General features: G+C 45.2%; 44 non-coding genes across 44 annotated transcripts; all 44 read right to left on the bottom strand.

Annotated features, from left to right (window-relative positions):
* Nucleotides 1–32: 32 nt before the first annotated feature.
* Nucleotides 33–103, bottom strand: trnag-gcc (transfer RNA glycine (anticodon GCC)). Its single transcript has one exon. It is a non-coding gene; the product is annotated as a tRNA-Gly (tRNA).
* A 116-nt stretch (nt 104–219) lies between these two features.
* Nucleotides 220–291, bottom strand: trnad-guc (transfer RNA aspartic acid (anticodon GUC)). The gene has a single exon. It is a non-coding gene; the product is annotated as a tRNA-Asp (tRNA).
* A 550-nt stretch (nt 292–841) lies between these two features.
* Nucleotides 842–912, bottom strand: trnag-gcc (transfer RNA glycine (anticodon GCC)). The gene has a single exon. It is a non-coding gene; the product is annotated as a tRNA-Gly (tRNA).
* A 112-nt stretch (nt 913–1,024) lies between these two features.
* Nucleotides 1,025–1,096, bottom strand: trnad-guc (transfer RNA aspartic acid (anticodon GUC)). Its single transcript has one exon. It is a non-coding gene; the product is annotated as a tRNA-Asp (tRNA).
* A 550-nt stretch (nt 1,097–1,646) lies between these two features.
* On the bottom strand, nt 1,647–1,717 carry trnag-gcc (transfer RNA glycine (anticodon GCC)). Its single transcript has one exon. It is a non-coding gene; the product is annotated as a tRNA-Gly (tRNA).
* Nucleotides 1,718–2,451: 734 nt separating this feature from the next.
* trnag-gcc (transfer RNA glycine (anticodon GCC)) lies at nt 2,452–2,522 on the bottom strand. The gene has a single exon. It is a non-coding gene; the product is annotated as a tRNA-Gly (tRNA).
* A 111-nt stretch (nt 2,523–2,633) lies between these two features.
* On the bottom strand, nt 2,634–2,705 carry trnad-guc (transfer RNA aspartic acid (anticodon GUC)). Its single transcript has one exon. It is a non-coding gene; the product is annotated as a tRNA-Asp (tRNA).
* Nucleotides 2,706–3,255: 550 nt separating this feature from the next.
* trnag-gcc (transfer RNA glycine (anticodon GCC)) lies at nt 3,256–3,326 on the bottom strand. Its single transcript has one exon. It is a non-coding gene; the product is annotated as a tRNA-Gly (tRNA).
* Nucleotides 3,327–3,437: 111 nt separating this feature from the next.
* Nucleotides 3,438–3,509, bottom strand: trnad-guc (transfer RNA aspartic acid (anticodon GUC)). The gene has a single exon. It is a non-coding gene; the product is annotated as a tRNA-Asp (tRNA).
* Nucleotides 3,510–4,059: 550 nt separating this feature from the next.
* On the bottom strand, nt 4,060–4,130 carry trnag-gcc (transfer RNA glycine (anticodon GCC)). The gene has a single exon. It is a non-coding gene; the product is annotated as a tRNA-Gly (tRNA).
* Nucleotides 4,131–4,241: 111 nt separating this feature from the next.
* trnad-guc (transfer RNA aspartic acid (anticodon GUC)) lies at nt 4,242–4,313 on the bottom strand. Its single transcript has one exon. It is a non-coding gene; the product is annotated as a tRNA-Asp (tRNA).
* Nucleotides 4,314–4,861: 548 nt separating this feature from the next.
* On the bottom strand, nt 4,862–4,932 carry trnag-gcc (transfer RNA glycine (anticodon GCC)). Its single transcript has one exon. It is a non-coding gene; the product is annotated as a tRNA-Gly (tRNA).
* A 731-nt stretch (nt 4,933–5,663) lies between these two features.
* On the bottom strand, nt 5,664–5,732 carry trnag-gcc (transfer RNA glycine (anticodon GCC)). The gene has a single exon. It is a non-coding gene; the product is annotated as a tRNA-Gly (tRNA).
* Nucleotides 5,733–6,464: 732 nt separating this feature from the next.
* Nucleotides 6,465–6,535, bottom strand: trnag-gcc (transfer RNA glycine (anticodon GCC)). Its single transcript has one exon. It is a non-coding gene; the product is annotated as a tRNA-Gly (tRNA).
* Nucleotides 6,536–6,646: 111 nt separating this feature from the next.
* On the bottom strand, nt 6,647–6,718 carry trnad-guc (transfer RNA aspartic acid (anticodon GUC)). Its single transcript has one exon. It is a non-coding gene; the product is annotated as a tRNA-Asp (tRNA).
* Nucleotides 6,719–7,268: 550 nt separating this feature from the next.
* On the bottom strand, nt 7,269–7,339 carry trnag-gcc (transfer RNA glycine (anticodon GCC)). The gene has a single exon. It is a non-coding gene; the product is annotated as a tRNA-Gly (tRNA).
* A 111-nt stretch (nt 7,340–7,450) lies between these two features.
* On the bottom strand, nt 7,451–7,522 carry trnad-guc (transfer RNA aspartic acid (anticodon GUC)). The gene has a single exon. It is a non-coding gene; the product is annotated as a tRNA-Asp (tRNA).
* Nucleotides 7,523–8,072: 550 nt separating this feature from the next.
* trnag-gcc (transfer RNA glycine (anticodon GCC)) lies at nt 8,073–8,143 on the bottom strand. The gene has a single exon. It is a non-coding gene; the product is annotated as a tRNA-Gly (tRNA).
* A 732-nt stretch (nt 8,144–8,875) lies between these two features.
* trnag-gcc (transfer RNA glycine (anticodon GCC)) lies at nt 8,876–8,946 on the bottom strand. Its single transcript has one exon. It is a non-coding gene; the product is annotated as a tRNA-Gly (tRNA).
* Nucleotides 8,947–9,057: 111 nt separating this feature from the next.
* Nucleotides 9,058–9,129, bottom strand: trnad-guc (transfer RNA aspartic acid (anticodon GUC)). Its single transcript has one exon. It is a non-coding gene; the product is annotated as a tRNA-Asp (tRNA).
* A 550-nt stretch (nt 9,130–9,679) lies between these two features.
* Nucleotides 9,680–9,750, bottom strand: trnag-gcc (transfer RNA glycine (anticodon GCC)). The gene has a single exon. It is a non-coding gene; the product is annotated as a tRNA-Gly (tRNA).
* A 111-nt stretch (nt 9,751–9,861) lies between these two features.
* trnad-guc (transfer RNA aspartic acid (anticodon GUC)) lies at nt 9,862–9,933 on the bottom strand. The gene has a single exon. It is a non-coding gene; the product is annotated as a tRNA-Asp (tRNA).
* A 550-nt stretch (nt 9,934–10,483) lies between these two features.
* On the bottom strand, nt 10,484–10,554 carry trnag-gcc (transfer RNA glycine (anticodon GCC)). The gene has a single exon. It is a non-coding gene; the product is annotated as a tRNA-Gly (tRNA).
* Nucleotides 10,555–10,666: 112 nt separating this feature from the next.
* trnad-guc (transfer RNA aspartic acid (anticodon GUC)) lies at nt 10,667–10,738 on the bottom strand. The gene has a single exon. It is a non-coding gene; the product is annotated as a tRNA-Asp (tRNA).
* A 550-nt stretch (nt 10,739–11,288) lies between these two features.
* Nucleotides 11,289–11,359, bottom strand: trnag-gcc (transfer RNA glycine (anticodon GCC)). Its single transcript has one exon. It is a non-coding gene; the product is annotated as a tRNA-Gly (tRNA).
* A 112-nt stretch (nt 11,360–11,471) lies between these two features.
* On the bottom strand, nt 11,472–11,543 carry trnad-guc (transfer RNA aspartic acid (anticodon GUC)). Its single transcript has one exon. It is a non-coding gene; the product is annotated as a tRNA-Asp (tRNA).
* A 550-nt stretch (nt 11,544–12,093) lies between these two features.
* trnag-gcc (transfer RNA glycine (anticodon GCC)) lies at nt 12,094–12,164 on the bottom strand. Its single transcript has one exon. It is a non-coding gene; the product is annotated as a tRNA-Gly (tRNA).
* A 112-nt stretch (nt 12,165–12,276) lies between these two features.
* Nucleotides 12,277–12,348, bottom strand: trnad-guc (transfer RNA aspartic acid (anticodon GUC)). Its single transcript has one exon. It is a non-coding gene; the product is annotated as a tRNA-Asp (tRNA).
* Nucleotides 12,349–12,898: 550 nt separating this feature from the next.
* trnag-gcc (transfer RNA glycine (anticodon GCC)) lies at nt 12,899–12,969 on the bottom strand. Its single transcript has one exon. It is a non-coding gene; the product is annotated as a tRNA-Gly (tRNA).
* Nucleotides 12,970–13,081: 112 nt separating this feature from the next.
* Nucleotides 13,082–13,153, bottom strand: trnad-guc (transfer RNA aspartic acid (anticodon GUC)). The gene has a single exon. It is a non-coding gene; the product is annotated as a tRNA-Asp (tRNA).
* Nucleotides 13,154–13,702: 549 nt separating this feature from the next.
* On the bottom strand, nt 13,703–13,773 carry trnag-gcc (transfer RNA glycine (anticodon GCC)). The gene has a single exon. It is a non-coding gene; the product is annotated as a tRNA-Gly (tRNA).
* A 732-nt stretch (nt 13,774–14,505) lies between these two features.
* Nucleotides 14,506–14,576, bottom strand: trnag-gcc (transfer RNA glycine (anticodon GCC)). Its single transcript has one exon. It is a non-coding gene; the product is annotated as a tRNA-Gly (tRNA).
* Nucleotides 14,577–14,688: 112 nt separating this feature from the next.
* trnad-guc (transfer RNA aspartic acid (anticodon GUC)) lies at nt 14,689–14,760 on the bottom strand. Its single transcript has one exon. It is a non-coding gene; the product is annotated as a tRNA-Asp (tRNA).
* A 550-nt stretch (nt 14,761–15,310) lies between these two features.
* trnag-gcc (transfer RNA glycine (anticodon GCC)) lies at nt 15,311–15,381 on the bottom strand. The gene has a single exon. It is a non-coding gene; the product is annotated as a tRNA-Gly (tRNA).
* A 113-nt stretch (nt 15,382–15,494) lies between these two features.
* Nucleotides 15,495–15,566, bottom strand: trnad-guc (transfer RNA aspartic acid (anticodon GUC)). Its single transcript has one exon. It is a non-coding gene; the product is annotated as a tRNA-Asp (tRNA).
* Nucleotides 15,567–16,115: 549 nt separating this feature from the next.
* Nucleotides 16,116–16,186, bottom strand: trnag-gcc (transfer RNA glycine (anticodon GCC)). Its single transcript has one exon. It is a non-coding gene; the product is annotated as a tRNA-Gly (tRNA).
* Nucleotides 16,187–16,301: 115 nt separating this feature from the next.
* On the bottom strand, nt 16,302–16,373 carry trnad-guc (transfer RNA aspartic acid (anticodon GUC)). The gene has a single exon. It is a non-coding gene; the product is annotated as a tRNA-Asp (tRNA).
* Nucleotides 16,374–16,922: 549 nt separating this feature from the next.
* On the bottom strand, nt 16,923–16,993 carry trnag-gcc (transfer RNA glycine (anticodon GCC)). Its single transcript has one exon. It is a non-coding gene; the product is annotated as a tRNA-Gly (tRNA).
* A 112-nt stretch (nt 16,994–17,105) lies between these two features.
* trnad-guc (transfer RNA aspartic acid (anticodon GUC)) lies at nt 17,106–17,177 on the bottom strand. Its single transcript has one exon. It is a non-coding gene; the product is annotated as a tRNA-Asp (tRNA).
* Nucleotides 17,178–17,727: 550 nt separating this feature from the next.
* On the bottom strand, nt 17,728–17,798 carry trnag-gcc (transfer RNA glycine (anticodon GCC)). Its single transcript has one exon. It is a non-coding gene; the product is annotated as a tRNA-Gly (tRNA).
* Nucleotides 17,799–17,911: 113 nt separating this feature from the next.
* trnad-guc (transfer RNA aspartic acid (anticodon GUC)) lies at nt 17,912–17,983 on the bottom strand. The gene has a single exon. It is a non-coding gene; the product is annotated as a tRNA-Asp (tRNA).
* Nucleotides 17,984–18,533: 550 nt separating this feature from the next.
* trnag-gcc (transfer RNA glycine (anticodon GCC)) lies at nt 18,534–18,604 on the bottom strand. Its single transcript has one exon. It is a non-coding gene; the product is annotated as a tRNA-Gly (tRNA).
* Nucleotides 18,605–19,337: 733 nt separating this feature from the next.
* trnag-gcc (transfer RNA glycine (anticodon GCC)) lies at nt 19,338–19,408 on the bottom strand. The gene has a single exon. It is a non-coding gene; the product is annotated as a tRNA-Gly (tRNA).
* A 112-nt stretch (nt 19,409–19,520) lies between these two features.
* Nucleotides 19,521–19,592, bottom strand: trnad-guc (transfer RNA aspartic acid (anticodon GUC)). Its single transcript has one exon. It is a non-coding gene; the product is annotated as a tRNA-Asp (tRNA).
* Nucleotides 19,593–19,602: the final 10 nt, after the last annotated feature.

The raw sequence follows: 19,602 nt of genomic DNA, 5'->3' as shown, positions 1-19,602 counted from the left end.
ATACTTCTCGAAATTACATGTTCAAAACATCCTGCATTGGCCGGGAATCGAACCCGGGCCTCCCGCGTGGCAGGCGAGAATTCTACCACTGAACAACCAATGCCTTGGAATACGGAGATAAGGAAGGCTGGAAATCGTATCATAAAGCTTCATCTCCAAGCATATTTTTCGATTTGTGGGCTCAGCTACATTTTTCACCCTAAAAAAAAGCAGTGCTTTCTCCCCGTCGGGGAATTGAACCCCGGTCTCCCGCGTGACAGGCGGGGATACTCACCACTATACTAACGAGGAGCTGATGTGTTGAGCCTTTGAAAAAACGTGGAGCATTGGTACTAACCATAAGTTTGCAGTGTTGGGCTTTAACCCTTCTAACAAAAACATCTGTATAGACTGAATGGTTAGAGCTGGAAAGTACTGTGACCCCTCCATGGACAGCTGGGACTCTCACGAACACGTACATGTAATCGATTTCGCTCTATACCACTCACAGGCCACACAGTCGTAGTTAGAAGGTGACGAGTTTGTGGGATGTCCCAGGACATTGTCACAAATGTCAAACTCAAGACAGTTGTCAATGACCAGTTGGTTTCTCGTTTCCCATTTAACAACTAAAGCCTTGCACAAAGTAAATCACCTCACACACTGGACATCTACAATGGATTCACCAAAGTCTCCTGAGAATGAGTAAATGTCCAAACTGAAAGTGAAAGCAAAGTCTGATTTATCAAGAGTCGGTTGAGATTTCGACCAAGATCAGAGATTTCTGTTGGCCTGGCAATCGAACATAGATTTATTCCTCAGGAGTTTGCATACTTCTCGAAATTACATGTTCAAAACATCCTGCATTGGCCGGGAATCGAACCCGGGCCTCCCGCGTGGCAGGCGAGAATTCTACCACTGAACAACCAATGCCTTGGAATACGGAGATAAGGCTGGAAATCGTATCATAAAGCTTCATCTCCAAGCATATTTTTCGCTTTGTGGGCTCAGCTACATTTTTCACCCTAAAAAAAAGCAGTGGTTTCTCCCCGTCGGGGAATTGAACCCCGGTCTCCCGCGTGACAGGCGGGGATACTCACCACTATACTAACGAGGAGCTGATGTGTTGGGCCTTTGAAAAAACGTGGAGCATTGGTACTAACCATAAGTTTGCAGTGTTGGGCTTTAACCCTTCTAACAAAAACATCTGTATAGACTGAATGGTTAGAGCTGGAAAGTACTGTGACCCCTCCATGGACAGCTGGGACTCTCACGAACACGTACATGTAATCGATTTCGCTCTATACCACTCACAGGCCACACAGTCGTAGTTAGAAGGTGACGAGTTTGTGGGATGTCCCAGGACATTGTCACAAATGTCAAACTCAAGACAGTTGTCAATGACCAGTTGGTTTCTCGTTTCCCATTTAACAACTAAAGCCTTGCACAAAGTAAATCACCTCACACACTGGACATCTACAATGGATTCACCAAAGTCTCCTGAGAATGAGTAAATGTCCAAACTGAAAGTGAAAGCAAAGTCTGATTTATCAAGAGTCGGTTGAGATTTCGACCAAGATCAGAGATTTCTGTTGGCCTGGCAATCGAACATAGATTTATTCCTCAGGAGTTTGCATACTTCTCGAAATTACATGTTCAAAACATCCTGCATTGGCCGGGAATCGAACCCGGGCCTCCCGCGTGGCAGGCGAGAATTCTACCACTGAACAACCAATGCCTTGGAATACGGAGATAAGGCTGGAAATCGTATCATAAAGCTTCATCTCCAAGCATATTTTTCGCTTTGTGGGCTCAGCTACATTTTCACCCTAAAAAAAAAAGCAGTGGTTTCTCCCCGTCGGGAATTGAACCCCGGTCTCCCGCGTGACAGGCGGGGATACTCACCACTATACTAACGAGGAGCTGATGTGTTGGGCCTTTGAAAAAACGTGGAGCATTGGTACTAACCATAAGTTTGCAGTGTTGGGCTTTAACCCTTCTAACAAAAACATCTGTATAGACTGAATGGTTAGAGCTGGAAAGTACTGTGACCCCTCCATGGACAGCTGGGACTCTCACGAACACGTACATGTAATCGATTTCGCTCTATACCACTCACAGGCCACACAGTCGTAGTTAGAAGGTGACGAGTTTGTGGGATGTCCCAGGACATTGTCACAAATGTCAAACTCAAGACAGTTGTCAATGACCAGTTGGTTTCTCGTTTCCCATTTAACAACTAAAGCCTTGCACAAAGTAAATCACCTCACACACTGGACATCTACAATGGATTCACCAAAGTCTCCTGAGAATGAGTAAATGTCCAAACTGAAAGTGAAAGCAAAGTCTGATTTATCAAGAGTCGGTTGAGATTTCGACCAAGATCAGAGATTTCTGTTGGCCTGGCAATCGAACATAGATTTATTCCTCAGGAGTTTGCATACTTCTCGAAATTACATGTTCAAAACATCCTGCATTGGCCGGGAATCGAACCCGGGCCTCCCGCGTGGCAGGCGAGAATTCTACCACTGAACAACCAATGCCTTGGAATACGGAGATAAGGCTGGAAATCGTATCATAAAGCTTCATCTCCAAGCATATTTTTCGCTTTGTGGGCTCAGCTACATTTTCACCCTAAAAAAAAGCAGTGGTTTCTCCCCGTCGGGGAATTGAACCCCGGTCTCCCGCGTGACAGGCGGGGATACTCACCACTATACTAACGAGGAGCTGATGTGTTGGGCCTTTGAAAAAACGTGGAGCATTGGTACTAACCATAAGTTTGCAGTGTTGGGCTTTAACCCTTCTAACAAAAACATCTGTATAGACTGAATGGTTAGAGCTGGAAAGTACTGTGACCCCTCCATGGACAGCTGGGACTCTCACGAACACGTACATGTAATCGATTTCGCTCTATACCACTCACAGGCCACACAGTCGTAGTTAGAAGGTGACGAGTTTGTGGGATGTCCCAGGACATTGTCACAAATGTCAAACTCAAGACAGTTGTCAATGACCAGTTGGTTTCTCGTTTCCCATTTAACAACTAAAGCCTTGCACAAAGTAAATCACCTCACACACTGGACATCTACAATGGATTCACCAAAGTCTCCTGAGAATGAGTAAATGTCCAAACTGAAAGTGAAAGCAAAGTCTGATTTATCAAGAGTCGGTTGAGATTTCGACCAAGATCAGAGATTTCTGTTGGCCTGGCAATCGAACATAGATTTATTCCTCAGGAGTTTGCATACTTCTCGAAATTACATGTTCAAAACATCCTGCATTGGCCGGGAATCGAACCCGGGCCTCCCGCGTGGCAGGCGAGAATTCTACCACTGAACAACCAATGCCTTGGAATACGGAGATAAGGCTGGAAATCGTATCATAAAGCTTCATCTCCAAGCATATTTTTCGCTTTGTGGGCTCAGCTACATTTTCACCCTAAAAAAAAGCAGTGCTTTCTCCCCGTCGGGGAATTGAACCCCGGTCTCCCGCGTGACAGGCGGGGATACTCACCACTATACTAACGAGGAGCTGATGTGTTGGGCCTTTGAAAAAACGTGGAGCATTGGTACTAACCATAAGTTTGCAGTGTTGGGCTTTAACCCTTCTAACAAAAACATCTGTATAGACTGAATGGTTAGAGCTGGAAAGTACTGTGACCCCTCCATGGACAGCTGGGACTCTCACGAACACGTACATGTAATCGATTTCGCTCTATACCACTCACAGGCCACACAGTCGTAGTTAGAAGGTGACGAGTTTGTGGGATGTCCCAGGACATTGTCACAAATGTCAAACTCAAGACAGTTGTCAATGACCAGTTGGTTTCTCGTTTCCCATTTAACAACTAAAGCCTTGCACAAAGTAAATCACCTCACACACTGGACATCTACAATGGATTCACCAAAGTCTCCTGAGAATGAGTAAATGTCCAAACTGAAAGTGAAAGCAAAGTCTGATTTATCAAGAGTCGGTTGAGATTTCGACCAAGATCAGAGATTTCTGTTGGCCTGGCAATCGAACATAGATTTATTCCTCAGGAGTTTGCATACTTCTCGAAATTACATGTTCAAAACATCCTGCATTGGCCGGGAATCGAACCCGGGCCTCCCGCGTGGCAGGCGAGAATTCTACCACTGAACAACCAATGCCTTGGAATACGGAGATAAGGCTGGAAATCGTATCATAAAGCTTCATCTCCAAGCATATTTTTCGCTTTGTGGGCTCAGCTACATTTTCACCCTAAAAAAAAGCAGTGCTTTCTCCCCGTCGGGGAATTGAACCCCGGTCTCCCGCGTGACAGGCGGGGATACTCACCACTATACTAACGAGGAGCTGATGTGTTGGGCCTTTGAAAAAACGTGGAGCATTGGTACTAACCATAAGTTTGCAGTGTTGGGCTTTAACCCTTCTAACAAAAACATCTGTATAGACTGAATGGTTAGAGCTGGAAAGTACTGTGACCCCTCCATGGACAGCTGGGACTCTCACGAACACGTACATGTAATCGATTTCGCTCTATACCACTCACAGGCCACACAGTCGTAGTTAGAAGGTGACGAGTTTGTGGGATGTCCCAGGACATTGTCACAAATGTCAAACTCAAGACAGTTGTCAATGACCAGTTGGTTTCTCGTTTCCCATTTAACAACTAAAGCCTTGCACAAAGTAAATCACCTCACACACTGGACATCTACAATGGATTCCAAAGTCTCCTGAGAATGAGTAAATGTCCAAACTGAAAGTGAAAGCAAAGTCTGATTTATCAAGAGTCGGTTGAGATTTCGACCAAGATCAGAGATTTCTGTTGGCCTGGCAATCGAACATAGATTTATTCCTCAGGAGTTTGCATACTTCTCGAAATTACATGTTCAAAACATCCTGCATTGGCCGGGAATCGAACCCGGGCCTCCCGCGTGGCAGGCGAGAATTCTACCACTGAACAACCAATGCCTTGGAATACGGAGATAAGGCTGGAAATCGTATCATAAAGCTTCATCTCCAAGCATATTTTTCGCTTTGTGGGCTCAGCTACATTTTTCACCCTAAAAAAAAGCAGTGGTTTCTCCCCGTCGGGAATTGAACCCGGTCTCCCGCGTGACAGGCGGGGATACTCACCACTATACTAACGAGGAGCTGATGTGTTGGGCCTTTGAAAAAACGTGGAGCATTGGTACTAACCATAAGTTTGCAGTGTTGGGCTTTAACCCTTCTAACAAAAACATCTGTATAGACTGAATGGTTAGAGCTGGAAAGTACTGTGACCCCCTATGGACAGCTGGGACTCTCACGAACACGTACATGTAATCGATTTCGCTCTATACCACTCACAGGCCACACAGTCGTAGTTAGAAGGTGACGAGTTTGTGGGATGTCCCAGGACATTGTCACAAATGTCAAACTCAAGACAGTTGTCAATGACCAGTTGGTTTCTCGTTTCCCATTTAACAACTAAAGCCTTGCACAAAGTAAATCACCTCACACACTGGACATCTACAATGGATTCACCAAAGTCTCCTGAGAATGAGTAAATGTCCAAACTGAAAGTGAAAGCAAAGTCTGATTTATCAAGAGTCGGTTGAGATTTCGACCAAGATCAGAGATTTCTGTTGGCCTGGCAATCGAACATAGATTTATTCCTCAGGAGTTTGCATACTTCTCGAAATTACATGTTCAAAACATCCTGCATTGGCCGGGAATCACCCGGGCCTCCCGCGTGGCAGGCGAGAATTCTACCACTGAACAACCAATGCCTTGGAATACGGAGATAAGGCTGGAAATCGTATCATAAAGCTTCATCTCCAAGCATATTTTTCGCTTTGTGGGCTCAGCTACATTTTCACCCTAAAAAAAAGCAGTGGTTTCTCCCCGTCGGGAATTGAACCCCGGTCTCCCGCGTGACAGGCGGGGATACTCACCACTATACTAACGAGGAGCTGATGTGTTGGGCCTTTGAAAAAACGTGGAGCATTGGTACTAACCATAAGTTTGCAGTGTTGGGCTTTAACCCTTCTAACAAAAACATCTGTATAGACTGAATGGTTAGAGCTGGAAAGTACTGTGACCCCTCCATGGACAGCTGGGACTCTCACGAACACGTACATGTAATCGATTTCGCTCTATACCACTCACAGGCCACACAGTCGTAGTTAGAAGGTGACGAGTTTGTGGGATGTCCCAGGACATTGTCACAAATGTCAAACTCAAGACAGTTGTCAATGACCAGTTGGTTTCTCGTTTCCCATTTAACAACTAAAGCCTTGCACAAAGTAAATCACCTCACACACTGGACATCTACAATGGATTCACCAAAGTCTCCTGAGAATGAGTAAATGTCCAAACTGAAAGTGAAAGCAAAGTCTGATTTATCAAGAGTCGGTTGAGATTTCGACCAAGATCAGAGATTTCTGTTGGCCTGGCAATCGAACATAGATTTATTCCTCAGGAGTTTGCATACTTCTCGAAATTACATGTTCAAAACATCCTGCATTGGCCGGGAATCGAACCCGGGCCTCCCGCGTGGCAGGCGAGAATTCTACCACTGAACAACCAATGCCTTGGAATACGGAGATAAGGCTGGAAATCGTATCATAAAGCTTCATCTCCAAGCATATTTTTCGCTTTGTGGGCTCAGCTACATTTTCACCCTAAAAAAAAGCAGTGGTTTCTCCCCGTCGGGGAATTGAACCCCGGTCTCCCGCGTGACAGGCGGGGATACTCACCACTATACTAACGAGGAGCTGATGTGTTGGGCCTTTGAAAAAACGTGGAGCATTGGTACTAACCATAAGTTTGCAGTGTTGGGCTTTAACCCTTCTAACAAAAACATCTGTATAGACTGAATGGTTAGAGCTGGAAAGTACTGTGACCCCTCCATGGACAGCTGGGACTCTCACGAACACGTACATGTAATCGATTTCGCTCTATACCACTCACAGGCCACACAGTCGTAGTTAGAAGGTGACGAGTTTGTGGGATGTCCCAGGACATTGTCACAAATGTCAAACTCAAGACAGTTGTCAATGACCAGTTGGTTTCTCGTTTCCCATTTAACAACTAAAGCCTTGCACAAAGTAAATCACCTCACACACTGGACATCTACAATGGATTCACCAAAGTCTCCTGAGAATGAGTAAATGTCCAAACTGAAAGTGAAAGCAAAGTCTGATTTATCAAGAGTCGGTTGAGATTTCGACCAAGATCAGAGATTTCTGTTGGCCTGGCAATCGAACATAGATTTATTCCTCAGGAGTTTGCATACTTCTCGAAATTACATGTTCAAAACATCCTGCATTGGCCGGGAATCGAACCCGGGCCTCCCGCGTGGCAGGCGAGAATTCTACCACTGAACAACCAATGCCTTGGAATACGGAGATAAGGCTGGAAATCGTATCATAAAGCTTCATCTCCAAGCATATTTTTCGCTTTGTGGGCTCAGCTACATTTTCACCCTAAAAAAAAGCAGTGCTTTCTCCCCGTCGGGGAATTGAACCCCGGTCTCCCGCGTGACAGGCGGGGATACTCACCACTATACTAACGAGGAGCTGATGTGTTGGGCCTTTGAAAAAACGTGGAGCATTGGTACTAACCATAAGTTTGCAGTGTTGGGCTTTAACCCTTCTAACAAAAACATCTGTATAGACTGAATGGTTAGAGCTGGAAAGTACTGTGACCCCTCCATGGACAGCTGGGACTCTCACGAACACGTACATGTAATCGATTTCGCTCTATACCACTCACAGGCCACACAGTCGTAGTTAGAAGGTGACGAGTTTGTGGGATGTCCCAGGACATTGTCACAAATGTCAAACTCAAGACAGTTGTCAATGACCAGTTGGTTTCTCGTTTCCCATTTAACAACTAAAGCCTTGCACAAAGTAAATCACCTCACACACTGGACATCTACAATGGATTCACCAAAGTCTCCTGAGAATGAGTAAATGTCCAAACTGAAAGTGAAAGCAAAGTCTGATTTATCAAGAGTCGGTTGAGATTTCGACCAAGATCAGAGATTTCTGTTGGCCTGGCAATCGAACATAGATTTATTCCTCAGGAGTTTGCATACTTCTCGAAATTACATGTTCAAAACATCCTGCATTGGCCGGGAATCGAACCCGGGCCTCCCGCGTGGCAGGCGAGAATTCTACCACTGAACAACCAATGCCTTGGAATACGGAGATAAGGCTGGAAATCGTATCATAAAGCTTCATCTCCAAGCATATTTTTCGCTTTGTGGGCTCAGCTACATTTTCACCCTAAAAAAAAGCAGTGCTTTCTCCCCGTCGGGAATTGAACCCCGGTCTCCCGCGTGACAGGCGGGGATACTCACCACTATACTAACGAGGAGCTGATGTGTTGGGCCTTTGAAAAAACGTGGAGCATTGGTACTAACCATAAGTTTGCAGTGTTGGGCTTTAACCCTTCTAACAAAAACATCTGTATAGACTGAATGGTTAGAGCTGGAAAGTACTGTGACCCCTCCATGGACAGCTGGGACTCTCACGAACACGTACATGTAATCGATTTCGCTCTATACCACTCACAGGCCACACAGTCGTAGTTAGAAGGTGACGAGTTTGTGGGATGTCCCAGGACATTGTCACAAATGTCAAACTCAAGACAGTTGTCAATGACCAGTTGGTTTCTCGTTTCCCATTTAACAACTAAAGCCTTGCACAAAGTAAATCACCTCACACACTGGACATCTACAATGGATTCACCAAAGTCTCCTGAGAATGAGTAAATGTCCAAACTGAAAGTGAAAGCAAAGTCTGATTTATCAAGAGTCGGTTGAGATTTCGACCAAGATCAGAGATTTCTGTTGGCCTGGCAATCGAACATAGATTTATTCCTCAGGAGTTTGCATACTTCTCGAAATTACATGTTCAAAACATCCTGCATTGGCCGGGAATCGAACCCGGGCCTCCCGCGTGGCAGGCGAGAATTCTACCACTGAACAACCAATGCCTTGGAATACGGAGATAAGGCTGGAAATCGTATCATAAAGCTTCATCTCCAAGCATATTTTTCGCTTTGTGGGCTCAGCTACATTTTCACCCTAAAAAAAAGCAGTGCTTTCTCCCCGTCGGGGAATTGAACCCCGGTCTCCCGCGTGACAGGCGGGGATACTCACCACTATACTAACGAGGAGCTGATGTGTTGGGCCTTTGAAAAAACGTGGAGCATTGGTACTAACCATAAGTTTGCAGTGTTGGGCTTTAACCCTTCTAACAAAAACATCTGTATAGACTGAATGGTTAGAGCTGGAAAGTACTGTGACCCCTCCATGGACAGCTGGGACTCTCACGAACACGTACATGTAATCGATTTCGCTCTATACCACTCACAGGCCACACAGTCGTAGTTAGAAGGTGACGAGTTTGTGGGATGTCCCAGGACATTGTCACAAATGTCAAACTCAAGACAGTTGTCAATGACCAGTTGGTTTCTCGTTTCCCATTTAACAACTAAAGCCTTGCACAAAGTAAATCACCTCACACACTGGACATCTACAATGGATTCACCAAAGTCTCCTGAGAATGAGTAAATGTCCAAACTGAAAGTGAAAGCAAAGTCTGATTTATCAAGAGTCGGTTGAGATTTCGACCAAGATCAGAGATTTCTGTTGGCCTGGCAATCGAACATAGATTTATTCCTCAGGAGTTTGCATACTTCTCGAAATTACATGTTCAAAACATCCTGCATTGGCCGGGAATCGAACCCGGGCCTCCCGCGTGGCAGGCGAGAATTCTACCACTGAACAACCAATGCCTTGGAATACGGAGATAAGGCTGGAAATCGTATCATAAAGCTTCATCTCCAAGCATATTTTTCGCTTTGTGGGCTCAGCTACATTTTCACCCTAAAAAAAAGCAGTGCTTTCTCCCCGTCGGGGAATTGAACCCCGGTCTCCCGCGTGACAGGCGGGGATACTCACCACTATACTAACGAGGAGCTGATGTGTTGAGCCTTTGAAAAAACGTGGAGCATTGGTACTAACCATAAGTTTGCAGTGTTGGGCTTTAACCCTTCTAACAAAAACATCTGTATAGACTGAATGGTTAGAGCTGGAAAGTACTGTGACCCCTCTATGGACAGCTGGGACTCTCACGAACACGTACATGTAATCGATTTCGCTCTATACCACTCACAGGCCACACAGTCGTAGTTAGAAGGTGACGAGTTTGTGGGATGTCCCAGGACATTGTCACAAATGTCAAACTCAAGACAGTTGTCAATGACCAGTTGGTTTCTCGTTTCCCATTTAACAACTAAAGCCTTGCACAAAGTAAATCACCTCACACACTGGACATCTACAATGGATTCACCAAAGTCTCCTGAGAATGAGTAAATGTCCAAACTGAAAGTGAAAGCAAAGTCTGATTTATCAAGAGTCGGTTGAGATTTCGACCAAGATCAGAGATTTCTGTTGGCCTGGCAATCGAACATAGATTTATTCCTCAGGAGTTTGCATACTTCTCGAAATTACATGTTCAAAACATCCTGCATTGGCCGGGAATCGAACCCGGGCCTCCCGCGTGGCAGGCGAGAATTCTACCACTGAACAACCAATGCCTTGGAATACGGAGATAAGGCTGGAAATCGTATCATAAAGCTTCATCTCCAAGCATATTTTTCGATTTGTGGGCTCAGCTACATTTTTCACCCTAAAAAAAAGCAGTGCTTTCTCCCCGTCGGGGAATTGAACCCCGGTCTCCCGCGTGACAGGCGGGGATACTCACCACTATACTAACGAGGAGCTGATGTGTTGAGCCTTTGAAAAAACGTGGAGCATTGGTACTAACCATAAGTTTGCAGTGTTGGGCTTTAACCCTTCTAACAAAAACATCTGTATAGACTGAATGGTTAGAGCTGGAAAGTACTGTGACCCCTCTATGGACAGCTGGGACTCTCACGAACACGTACATGTAATCGATTTCGCTCTATACCACTCACAGGCCACACAGTCGTAGTTAGAAGGTGACGAGTTTGTGGGATGTCCCAGGACATTGTCACAAATGTCAAACTCAAGACAGTTGTCAATGACCAGTTGGTTTCTCGTTTCCCATTTAACAACTAAAGCCTTGCACAAAGTAAATCACCTCACACACTGGACATCTACAATGGATTCACCAAAGTCTCCTGAGAATGAGTAAATGTCCAAACTGAAAGTGAAAGCAAAGTCTGATTTATCAAGAGTCGGTTGAGATTTCGACCAAGATCAGAGATTTCTGTTGGCCTGGCAATCGAACATAGATTTATTCCTCAGGAGTTTGCATACTTCTCGAAATTACATGTTCAAAACATCCTGCATTGGCCGGGAATCGAACCCGGGCCTCCCGCGTGGCAGGCGAGAATTCTACCACTGAACAACCAATGCCTTGGAATACGGAGATAAGGCTGGAAATCGTATCATAAAGCTTCATCTCCAAGCATATTTTTCGCTTTGTGGGCTCAGCTACATTTTTCACCCTAAAAAAAAGCAGTGCTTTCTCCCCGTCGGGGAATTGAACCCCGGTCTCCCGCGTGACAGGCGGGGATACTCACCACTATACTAACGAGGAGCTGATGTGTTGGGCCTTTGAAAAAACGTGGAGCATTGGTACTAACCATAAGTTTGCAGTGTTGGGCTTTAACCCTTCTAACAAAAACATCTGTATAGACTGAATGGTTAGAGCTGGAAAGTACTGTGACCCCTCCATGGACAGCTGGGACTCTCACGAACACGTACATGTAATCGATTTCGCTCTATACCACTCACAGGCCACACAGTCGTAGTTAGAAGGTGACGAGTTTGTGGGATGTCCCAGGACATTGTCACAAATGTCAAACTCAAGACAGTTGTCAATGACCAGTTGGTTTCTCGTTTCCCATTTAACAACTAAAGCCTTGCACAAAGTAAATCACCTCACACACTGGACATCTACAATGGATTCACCAAAGTCTCCTGAGAATGAGTAAATGTCCAAACTGAAAGTGAAAGCAAAGTCTGATTTATCAAGAGTCGGTTGAGATTTCGACCAAGATCAGAGATTTCTGTTGGCCTGGCAATCGAACATAGATTTATTCCTCAGGAGTTTGCATACTTCTCGAAATTACATGTTCAAAACATCCTGCATTGGCCGGGAATCGAACCCGGGCCTCCCGCGTGGCAGGCGAGAATTCTACCACTGAACAACCAATGCCTTGGAATACGGAGATAAGGCTGGAAATCGTATCATAAAGCTTCATCTCCAAGCATATTTTTCGATTTGTGGGCTCAGCTACATTTTTCACCCTAAAAAAAAGCAGTGCTTTCTCCCCGTCGGGGAATTGAACCCCGGTCTCCCGCGTGACAGGCGGGGATACTCACCACTATACTAACGAGGAGCTGATGTGTTGAGCCTTTGAAAAAACGTGGAGCATTGGTACTAACCATAAGTTTGCAGTGTTGGGCTTTAACCCTTCTAACAAAAACATCTGTATAGACTGAATGGTTAGAGCTGGAAAGTACTGTGACCCCTCTATGGACAGCTGGGACTCTCACGAACACGTACATGTAATCGATTTCGCTCTATACCACTCACAGGCCACACAGTCGTAGTTAGAAGGTGACGAGTTTGTGGGATGTCCCAGGACATTGTCACAAATGTCAAACTCAAGACAGTTGTCAATGACCAGTTGGTTTCTCGTTTCCCATTTAACAACTAAAGCCTTGCACAAAGTAAATCACCTCACACACTGGACATCTACAATGGATTCACCAAAGTCTCCTGAGAATGAGTAAATGTCCAAACTGAAAGTGAAAGCAAAGTCTGATTTATCAAGAGTCGGTTGAGATTTCGACCAAGATCAGAGATTTCTGTTGGCCTGGCAATCGAACATAGATTTATTCCTCAGGAGTTTGCATACTTCTCGAAATTACATGTTCAAAACATCCTGCATTGGCCGGGAATCGAACCCGGGCCTCCCGCGTGGCAGGCGAGAATTCTACCACTGAACAACCAATGCCTTGGAATACGGAGATAAGGCTGGAAATCGTATCATAAAGCTTCATCTCCAAGCATATTTTTCGCTTTGTGGGCTCAGCTACATTTTTCACCCTAAAAAAAAGCAGTGCTTTCTCCCCGTCGGGGAATTGAACCCCGGTCTCCCGCGTGACAGGCGGGGATACTCACCACTATACTAACGAGGAGCTGATGTGTTGGGCCTTTGAAAAAACGTGGAGCATTGGTACTAACCATAAGTTTGCAGTGTTGGGCTTTAACCCTTCTAACAAAAACATCTGTATAGACTGAATGGTTAGAGCTGGAAAGTACTGTGACCCCTCCATGGACAGCTGGGACTCTCACGAACACGTACATGTAATCGATTTCGCTCTATACCACTCACAGGCCACACAGTCGTAGTTAGAAGGTGACGAGTTTGTGGGATGTCCCAGGACATTGTCACAAATGTCAAACTCAAGACAGTTGTCAATGACCAGTTGGTTTCTCGTTTCCCATTTAACAACTAAAGCCTTGCACAAAGTAAATCACCTCACACACTGGACATCTACAATGGATTCACCAAAGTCTCCTGAGAATGAGTAAATGTCCAAACTGAAAGTGAAAGCAAAGTCTGATTTATCAAGAGTCGGTTAGATTTCGACCAAGATCAGAGATTTCTGTTGGCCTGGCAATCGAACATAGATTTATTCCTCAGGAGTTTGCATACTTCTCGAAATTACATGTTCAAAACATCCTGCATTGGCCGGGAATCGAACCCGGGCCTCCCGCGTGGCAGGCGAGAATTCTACCACTGAACAACCAATGCCTTGGAATACGGAGATAAGGCTGGAAATCGTATCATAAAGCTTCATCTCCAAGCATATTTTTCGCTTTGTGGGCTCAGCTACATTTTTCACCCTAAAAAAAAGCAGTGCTTTCTCCCCGTCGGGAATTGAACCCCGGTCTCCCGCGTGACAGGCGGGGATACTCACCACTATACTAACGAGGAGCTGATGTGTTGGGCCTTTGAAAAACGTGGAGCATTGGTACTAACCATAAGTTTGCAGTGTTGGGCTTTAACCCTTCTAACAAAAACATCTGTATAGACTGAATGGTTAGAGCTGGAAAGTACTGTGACCCCTCTATGGACAGCTGGGACTCTCACGAACACGTACATGTAATCGATTTCGCTCTATACCACTCACAGGCCACACAGTCGTAGTTAGAAGGTGACGAGTTTGTGGGATGTCCCAGGACATTGTCACAAATGTCAAACTCAAGACAGTTGTCAATGACCAGTTGGTTTCTCGTTTCCCATTTAACAACTAAAGCCTTGCACAAAGTAAATCACCTCACACACTGGACATCTACAATGGATTCACCAAAGTCTCCTGAGAATGAGTAAATGTCCAAACTGAAAGTGAAAGCAAAGTCTGATTTATCAAGAGTCGGTTGAGATTTCGACCAAGATCAGAGATTTCTGTTGGCCTGGCAATCGAACATAGATTTATTCCTCAGGAGTTTGCATACTTCTCGAAATTACATGTTCAAAACATCCTGCATTGGCCGGGAATCGAACCCGGGCCTCCCGCGTGGCAGGCGAGAATTCTACCACTGAACAACCAATGCCTTGGAATACGGAGATAAGGCTGGAAATCGTATCATAAAGCTTCATCTCCAAGCATATTTTTCGCTTTGTGGGCTCAGCTACATTTTTCACCCTAAAAAAAAGCAGTGCTTTCTCCCCGTCGGGGAATTGAACCCCGGTCTCCCGCGTGACAGGCGGGGATACTCACCACTATACTAACGAGGAGCTGATGTGTTGAGCCTTTGAAAAAACGTGGAGCATTGGTACTAACCATAAGTTTGCAGTGTTGGGCTTTAACCCTTCTAACAAAAACATCTGTATAGACTGAATGGTTAGAGCTGGAAAGTACTGTGACCCCTCTATGGACAGCTGGGACTCTCACGAACACGTACATGTAATCGATTTCGCTCTATACCACTCACAGGCCACACAGTCGTAGTTAGAAGGTGACGAGTTTGTGGGATGTCCCAGGACATTGTCACAAATGTCAAACTCAAGACAGTTGTCAATGACCAGTTGGTTTCTCGTTTCCCATTTAACAACTAAAGCCTTGCACAAAGTAAATCACCTCACACACTGGACATCTACAATGGATTCACCAAAGTCTCCTGAGAATGAGTAAATGTCCAAACTGAAAGTGAAAGCAAAGTCTGATTTATCAAGAGTCGGTTGAGATTTCGACCAAGATCAGAGATTTCTGTTGGCCTGGCAATCGAACATAGATTTATTCCTCAGGAGTTTGCATACTTCTCGAAATTACATGTTCAAAACATCCTGCATTGGCCGGGAATCGAACCCGGGCCTCCCGCGTGGCAGGCGAGAATTCTACCACTGAACAACCAATGCCTTGGAATACGGAGATAAGGCTGGAAATCGTATCATAAAGCTTCATCTCCAAGCATATTTTTCGCTTTGTGGGCTCAGCTACATTTTTCACCCTAAAAAAAAAGCAGTGGTTTCTCCCCGTCGGGGAATTGAACCCCGGTCTCCCGCGTGACAGGCGGGGATACTCACCACTATACTAACGAGGAGCTGATGTGTTGGGCCTTTGAAAAACGTGGAGCATTGGTACTAACCATAAGTTTGCAGTGTTGGGCTTTAACCCTTCTAACAAAAACATCTGTATAGACTGAATGGTTAGAGCTGGAAAGTACTGTGACCCCTCCATGGACAGCTGGGACTCTCACGAACACGTACATGTAATCGATTTCGCTCTATACCACTCACAGGCCACACAGTCGTAGTTAGAAGGTGACGAGTTTGTGGGATGTCCCAGGACATTGTCACAAATGTCAAACTCAAGACAGTTGTCAATGACCAGTTGGTTTCTCGTTTCCCATTTAACAACTAAAGCCTTGCACAAAGTAAATCACCTCACACACTGGACATCTACAATGGATTCACCAAAGTCTCCTGAGAATGAGTAAATGTCCAAACTGAAAGTGAAAGCAAAGTCTGATTTATCAAGAGTCGGTTGAGATTTCGACCAAGATCAGAGATTTCTGTTGGCCTGGCAATCGAACATAGATTTATTCCTCAGGAGTTTGCATACTTCTCGAAATTACATGTTCAAAACATCCTGCATTGGCCGGGAATCGAACCCGGGCCTCCCGCGTGGCAGGCGAGAATTCTACCACTGAACAACCAATGCCTTGGAATACGGAGATAAGGCTGGAAATCGTATCATAAAGCTTCATCTCCAAGCATATTTTTCGCTTTGTGGGCTCAGCTACATTTTTCACCCTAAAAAAAAAAAGCAGTGCTTTCTCCCCGTCGGGGAATTGAACCCCGGTCTCCCGCGTGACAGGCGGGGATACTCACCACTATACTAACGAGGAGCTGATGTGTTGGGCCTTTGAAAAACGTGGAGCATTGGTACTAACCATAAGTTTGCAGTGTTGGGCTTTAACCCTTCTAACAAAAACATCTGTATAGACTGAATGGTTAGAGCTGGAAAGTACTGTGACCCCTCCATGGACAGCTGGGACTCTCACGAACACGTACATGTAATCGATTTCGCTCTATACCACTCACAGGCCACACAGTCGTAGTTAGAAGGTGACGAGTTTGTGGGATGTCCCAGGACATTGTCACAAATGTCAAACTCAAGACAGTTGTCAATGACCAGTTGGTTTCTCGTTTCCCATTTAACAACTAAAGCCTTGCACAAAGTAAATCACCTCACACACTGGACATCTACAATGGATTCACCAAAGTCTCCTGAGAATGAGTAAATGTCCAAACTGAAAGTGAAAGCAAAGTCTGATTTATCAAGAGTCGGTTGAGATTTCGACCAAGATCAGAGATTTCTGTTGGCCTGGCAATCGAACATAGATTTATTCCTCAGGAGTTTGCATACTTCTCGAAATTACATGTTCAAAACATCCTGCATTGGCCGGGAATCGAACCCGGGCCTCCCGCGTGGCAGGCGAGAATTCTACCACTGAACAACCAATGCCTTGGAATACGGAGATAAGGCTGGAAATCGTATCATAAAGCTTCATCTCCAAGCATATTTTTCGCTTTGTGGGCTCAGCTACATTTTTCACCCTAAAAAAAAGCAGTGCTTTCTCCCCGTCGGGGAATTGAACCCCGGTCTCCCGCGTGACAGGCGGGGATACTCACCACTATACTAACGAGGAGCTGATGTGTTGGGCCTTTGAAAAAACGTGGAGCATTGGTACTAACCATAAGTTTGCAGTGTTGGGCTTTAACCCTTCTAACAAAAACATCTGTATAGACTGAATGGTTAGAGCTGGAAAGTACTGTGACCCCTCCATGGACAGCTGGGACTCTCACGAACACGTACATGTAATCGATTTCGCTCTATACCACTCACAGGCCACACAGTCGTAGTTAGAAGGTGACGAGTTTGTGGGATGTCCCAGGACATTGTCACAAATGTCAAACTCAAGACAGTTGTCAATGACCAGTTGGTTTCTCGTTTCCCATTTAACAACTAAAGCCTTGCACAAAGTAAATCACCTCACACACTGGACATCTACAATGGATTCACCAAAGTCTCCTGAGAATGAGTAAATGTCCAAACTGAAAGTGAAAGCAAAGTCTGATTTATCAAGAGTCGGTTGAGATTTCGACCAAGATCAGAGATTTCTGTTGGCCTGGCAATCGAACATAGATTTATTCCTCAGGAGTTTGCATACTTCTCGAAATTACATGTTCAAAACATCCTGCATTGGCCGGGAATCGAACCCGGGCCTCCCGCGTGGCAGGCGAGAATTCTACCACTGAACAACCAATGCCTTGGAATACGGAGATAAGGCTGGAAATCGTATCATAAAGCTTCATCTCCAAGCATATTTTTCGCTTTGTGGGCTCAGCTACATTTTTCACCCTAAAAAAAAGCAGTGGCTTTCTCCCCGTCGGGGAATTGAACCCCGGTCTCCCGCGTGACAGGCGGGGATACTCACCACTATACTAACGAGGAGCTGATGTGTTGGGCCTTTGAAAAAACGTGGAGCATTGGTACTAACCATAAGTTTGCAGTGTTGGGCTTTAACCCTTCTAACAAAAACATCTGTATAGACTGAATGGTTAGAGCTGGAAAGTACTGTGACCCCTCCATGGACAGCTGGGACTCTCACGAACACGTACATGTAATCGATTTCGCTCTATACCACTCACAGGCCACACAGTCGTAGTTAGAAGGTGACGAGTTTGTGGGATGTCCCAGGACATTGTCACAAATGTCAAACTCAAGACAGTTGTCAATGACCAGTTGGTTTCTCGTTTCCCATTTAACAACTAAAGCCTTGCACAAAGTAAATCACCTCACACACTGGACATCTACAATGGATTCACCAAAGTCTCCTGAGAATGAGTAAATGTCCAAACTGAAAGTGAAAGCAAAGTCTGATTTATCAAGAGTCGGTTGAGATTTCGACCAAGATCAGAGATTTCTGTTGGCCTGGCAATCGAACATAGATTTATTCCTCAGGAGTTTGCATACTTCTCGAAATTACATGTTCAAAACATCCTGCATTGGCCGGGAATCGAACCCGGGCCTCCCGCGTGGCAGGCGAGAATTCTACCACTGAACAACCAATGCCTTGGAATACGGAGATAAGGCTGGAAATCGTATCATAAAGCTTCATCTCCAAGCATATTTTTCGCTTTGTGGGCTCAGCTACATTTTTCACCCTAAAAAAAAGCAGTGGTTTCTCCCCGTCGGGAATTGAACCCCGGTCTCCCGCGTGACAGGCGGGGATACTCACCACTATACTAACGAGGAGCTGATGTGTTGGGCCTTTGAAAAAACGTGGAGCATTGGTACTAACCATAAGTTTGCAGTGTTGGGCTTTAACCCTTCTAACAAAAACATCTGTATAGACTGAATGGTTAGAGCTGGAAAGTACTGTGACCCCTCCATGGACAGCTGGGACTCTCACGAACACGTACATGTAATCGATTTCGCTCTATACCACTCACAGGCCACACAGTCGTAGTTAGAAGGTGACGAGTTTGTGGGATGTCCCAGGACATTGTCACAAATGTCAAACTCAAGACAGTTGTCAATGACCAGTTGGTTTCTCGTTTCCCATTTAACAACTAAAGCCTTGCACAAAGTAAATCACCTCACACACTGGACATCTACAATGGATTCACCAAAGTCTCCTGAGAATGAGTAAATGTCCAAACTGAAAGTGAAAGCAAAGTCTGATTTATCAAGAGTCGGTTGAGATTTCGACCAAGATCAGAGATTTCTGTTGGCCTGGCAATCGAACATAGATTTATTCCTCAGGAGTTTGCATACTTCTCGAAATTACATGTTCAAAACATCCTGCATTGGCCGGGAATCGAACCCGGGCCTCCCGCGTGGCAGGCGAGAATTCTACCACTGAACAACCAATGCCTTGGAATACGGAGATAAGGCTGGAAATCGTATCATAAAGCTTCATCTCCAAGCATATTTTTCGCTTTGTGGGCTCAGCTACATTTTTCACCCTAAAAAAAAGCAGTGCTTTCTCCCCGTCGGGGAATTGAACCCCGGTCTCCCGCGTGACAGGCGGGGATACTCACCACTATACTAACGAGGAGCTGATGTGT

The sequence above is a fragment of the Oncorhynchus keta genome, chromosome 6 (genome assembly GCF_023373465.1).
Source record: "Oncorhynchus keta strain PuntledgeMale-10-30-2019 chromosome 6, Oket_V2, whole genome shotgun sequence".
Taxonomy (NCBI): Eukaryota; Metazoa; Chordata; class Actinopteri; order Salmoniformes; family Salmonidae; genus Oncorhynchus; species Oncorhynchus keta.
The sequence above is the reverse complement of the archived record's forward strand: the minus strand, read 5'-3'. Positions and strand labels throughout refer to the sequence as shown.